The sequence below is a fragment of the Cryptomeria japonica genome, chromosome 3 (genome assembly GCF_030272615.1).
Source record: "Cryptomeria japonica chromosome 3, Sugi_1.0, whole genome shotgun sequence".
Classification (NCBI taxonomy): Eukaryota; Viridiplantae; Streptophyta; class Pinopsida; order Cupressales; family Cupressaceae; genus Cryptomeria; species Cryptomeria japonica.
The window spans coordinates 595,751,574-595,756,524 of record NC_081407.1 but is presented as its reverse complement, the minus strand read 5'-3'; the positions used below and the strand labels follow the sequence as shown (position 1 = coordinate 595,756,524).

General features: G+C 38.0%; 1 non-coding gene across 1 annotated transcript; it reads right to left on the bottom strand.

The window, feature by feature from the left end:
- Positions 1-3,479: 3,479 nt before the first annotated feature.
- LOC131078646 (U5 spliceosomal RNA) lies at positions 3,480-3,596 on the bottom strand. The gene has a single exon (XR_009113817.1). It is a non-coding gene; the product is annotated as a U5 spliceosomal RNA (small nuclear RNA).
- Positions 3,597-4,951: the final 1,355 nt, after the last annotated feature.

Below are 4,951 nucleotides of genomic sequence, written 5' to 3'. Positions count from 1 at the left end.
CAAACATAAGGAACATGAAAGCACAAACAACCATGGGTAAAAAAACTGCAAAAAGATCAGCTTGCAGCTAGCCAACCTAAACCAAAGTTGCAAAAAGGACAGCTTGCAGCCCGCCTAAAATTAGCCCCCAACCAAGAACCATCAAGATTTACATTTAGAGCTACTCTTGTGGGAGCGGCGAGTCATGTCAAAAGAAATCTTAGAGAAAAAAAAAATCTTGCCCTTAACAGATTTCCAACGCTCTTCCACTTGTGTTGCCTTGTCATGCCAAACCAACGCACCATTATCCTGAGAATGAATGCCTGCAGCCACTGTCTCAGAGATCTCATCTATATTCATCCCTGCAGGCGTGGCTTTATCAGAAAAGCCATCAAAAATGATAGTCGAGCGCTATCACCAAAATTAGCAGCCTAAGGCCCATTCTCTCTCACTTCAGGGGTTTCAACAGGAGGATCTAGCACAGTTTCAGCAACCCCACCATTTGTGACATTCAGAGAGGATGCCCCTAGATCCTGTGATTCCATCGCAACCACCTTAGAAAAAACTCCTATGTTGTTCAGATTTATTCTCAACCATATAATGTTGTTGAAAAGCACCTTTCCACCATGTAGCCATCATTGCCTTTTTCTCAAATCCACATTGTGTAGCCGCATGACCTGTTTTAAAACATTATCCATTGACATTTGTTATATGTGCCTAATATGATATTATATCTGATAGTATTACAAGCTTGATGTGTATTATGTGATATCATTTTCACTTACTGCTAATTCCTTATGTCTTTCATAAGCAACTAACTATAGGGGAGATTATCACTAGCATGTGTTCATAAGTTTGATTGCAATAATGTAATTATGACACATATTATCATTTATGAATTCCAATTAGAACTTTAATACTATAGCTAGATGGAATATATTTCTTCATAGTTGTAGGCCTTATCATGTTATTTGTAAAGTCATACCTATTCCATTTGTTCAAAGTCCTTGGCACCTTACCTACTTAGTCATAGTCCTTTACATTTGTTTGCTTAGTTATTGTTTGTATCTACTTGATCGTGTCTTTTATGTTTGTTTGTATAGTTAGAGTTGTATCATTTTCTACAATAGACAAAAATTCATACCCACTTTTTTCACTTTAATGTAAATAGCTTTGGTAAATTGTGATAAATTATGCATGATAGACATTATATTTGTACAATCCATAATAGTGCTTGAATAACTTCCTTAATACAACTAATACATGCATTAAAAATAGTTCAAATAAATATTATGCACTGCAACTTGTTCCTGTATGCTTATAAGTCCCGATTGATTATAAGTCCTTATAAAACACTCATGACAACAAGAATAGACACAATCATTTTTCATGATTTGAATAGTTTACGCATATCCTTTATCATTTGAGTGAATACATTTAATTGTACTTCACATCCAAGTCAAAGTAAATATAAAATATAATGATAAAATCACATATTTCCTTTTACTATATTGACCCCATTACAACTAGATTTTCTATAACATTTATTACTATATATATAAGATGTTTTTTCTTGAAATTAATGTTTTCTAATTCTAATAACAAAATATGAAACTCCTGAAAGTGAACATTTTTTTAATATATACAAATATAACTTTTAAATGTTGCACGCTCCCACTCTGCTTCAGCATGGCTCCAATGGTCAGCGCTCCTCTACTTCTTGTGACCTTCCATTGCTCCCACCTGTGCCTTTTGCCTCGCAGGTTGGTGTTGTGTGCCCTCCTATTGATGTCGCGTTGGTGGATGTTGTGTGCCCCTCTGCCAGTGTTGTTGGGTCCAGGTGTGATGCTCCCCAGGTTAATGGTGATGTTGCCATTCCCCATGGGGATTTGCCTGGTGTTCACTCTTATGCACTCACGTCCTCTCGGTTGGGTGCCGATACTGCCCTCCCTTCTGCTAGGGATGCCATGATCCCTGGATTTTCTGCTGAGGGTGTTTCCATGGGTACCAGTGTTGCTCAATCTGATACCATTGTTGTTGTTGCCAATATTGTGGGTTCTAAGGTTTCTGGACCTTCTGCTGGTGGGCGTAGTTTTTCTTGTGTGGCTCGTTCTGCTGCCCATCCTACCAAGGGGATCTTCCCTTTTCCTTGTGCCAAGACCTCTCTTGTGGTGGTCTGTGGTCTATAAGTTGTTGAGAATATTGATTACTACCAATGCATAGCATTGGTATGTAGATTTACGGGTCTCTGGCCTTCTCTCTCGGATCTCCATCGTTGGGTGAGTGCTCCATGGAAACCTTTGGTTGCCTGTAGTATTGATCTTTTCTTTTGTGCTAAAGGCTTTTTCATTGTTGCTTTTGCTTCTTCCCATGATCATGATTTGGTGTTGGGCAAGTTGTGGGCTTGGGGAGATCACTCTCTCTCTACCAAACCCTGGTCAATTTCCTTAAACCCCCTTACCGAACCACTCAATGTGCGTCCGGTTTGGATTCATCTGCCTAATCTTCCTCTTCATTTTTGGGAGCACTCACGTTATGAGGCCATTGATAACTCTATTGGCCGATTCTTGAAGGTTGATGATGCCACATCCTCCATGGGTCATTCTACATTTTCCCGCATTTTAATCAGCATTGACATTTCCAAGCCTCTGCGTGGGGATGTGGTTCTTATGGTTGGGGACAAGCCTTGGACTCAATCATTGGACTATGAGGGTCTTCCATTTTGCTGTCGAAGGTGCTTTTGTATGGGTCACTTGGCCTCAGACTGTTCTCTCTCTCGACACAAAGGATCTGCTACTTGGTGGAAGAATGCTACTACTGGTCATTTGACGCTCAATGTTGCTGATATTGATGACTCCTCCTTGGTGGATGATGACTCCTCCCGGGATGAGGTTGTGCCTCTTGTTGTTGTTGAAGCTCCTGTTGAACCCCTCGATGCTACTGACTTGGCCTCCTCTGGCCCTATGACTGTTGCCCCTGTTCTACATCATCAATCAACTTCTCTTGATTCCGATCCTGATGTTGTTCTGTTGCAATGACTTGTTGATGTGTTGCAATAGCCTGCTGCCATTCTACTGCAGCAGCCTACTGTCAATGTTGAATGTTACTCTATGGGACCCTCCTCGCCCAATCCTTCTTTAGATAGTCTTAATGATAGTATTGCCTAAATCGTGGTTCGTCGCAGGCGGAAGGGAAAATCTTCCCCCATCCCCCAAATTTGCCTTGGCTCGGATGGTTCTCCCCATCTTTGAGCTGGGTGTTTTTTAGAGTTAGCACCCTTGTCTGATGTTTTTGTAATGTTGATAGTCTTTGACTATGTTAAGGGTCAACGTCCTAATTAAGGAATCCCTAAATATTCTAAAATCTAAACCCCCTAAATATTCTAAAATCTAAACCCCTGAACCTGATACCCCTTCTTAAAAATGCCCCAATAACCATATACTTAAAATCACCCCAATAATACATTCACCTAATAGTACATCAACCCTTTGCTCATCATCAGATTCTAAGTACAGGAAGCCTCTAAAAATTGGCGTAAGCCGCTCTAAGTGGCCAAGACACGGTATTCGTTAGTAAAAGGCGAAAGCATAGTTCGCTCAGCATTGACCCACGCGGCTCCATGAAATTTTAACCCACGCTGGATATTATTTATGATCTCCATTCATCTTCCTATACTCAGACAAACGAATGTGGGACTAAAACTCAGAAAGTTCAAATGGCATTTCTCAAAGCTGCGAGATTGACAACAAGTCGAATACAATGGAGCTTGTTCAACATTTCCATTCAATTCTAACTCCTCCGAAATGTCTTCGTTTTTCTTCCCTTTACTTACAAAATTCGTCTAGTTTGGGTATGTATTGAAAAATGCTTATGTTATAGTTCCTGCGGGGATTGAAGATCTGAAGATGTGTCTCTTTACCCAAATCCATCAAGACTAATGTACTCATTGGGAAGATTAAAAGGTCGCTAATAACAAGGAGCGATTTTGTCAATTTTATCCCACATTAGTAATGTACTAATGTACTTTTCTATGACAAAGTAAACAATATACCGAATTGCCTATCATATTGATAAGAGTGGGCAGTCAGGAAAGTAGACAACAGGAGGATAAGAGTTCACTCCGACAATCAGACTTCACGAATGCTGATACTGTGAATCTGGGCCCTATCAAAATTATTTTCTTTTCAACACTAATCGTGAACATGTAATTTGAGACGAATCTCGCTTTTTGATAGTTGAAAACATCAACTTTTAAGAGTTGTAAATTAAATAATTTTGTTAGATTGAAGAAGTTCATAGAAAATAGATGGATGATCATTATCTTGTACACGTAATTGGAAAGAAAGAGATGGTGAAGTTCTGGCTATAAGCTATAATATCATTTAGTTAAATCTTAAATTATATCTTAAATGGTTGGAGGCATACGAAATGAGTTGTTCATAAAAATCTAATTTGGAAATTCATTCATTATCTTGTACATGTAATTGAAAAGAAGGAGATGGTGAAGTTCTTGGTATAAGCTATAATATCATTTAGTTATATTTTAAATGGTTGGAGGCATGCAAAATGAGTTGTTCATAAAAATCTAATTTGGAAATTCATAAGTCTTCTATCTAAAAAGAGAATGGATATAAAAAGATATGTAAGGAATAAATATAAGAAGTGCAAATGAAATTTTTCCACACAATACTAATAAACATTGAAAAAATGAAAATGATTGCATTGAAGTTTGAAAATTAACAATAATGGGCAAAGTTTTAGAAATTTGGGAGCAAACCAAGAATAAGTATAAGAATTGCAAATGAAACTTTTGCATACAAAGTGAATTTTATGCTAATAAAATGTGAATTTCATTTCATGATTTTGAAAATCCAAATTCAAATCAAATGCAAATGGAATTTGAATTTCAAGTCAGTTTCCTATAGCACATGCCTAAAATCCTAAATAGCACTAACTCTCAGTCTAACTGTCA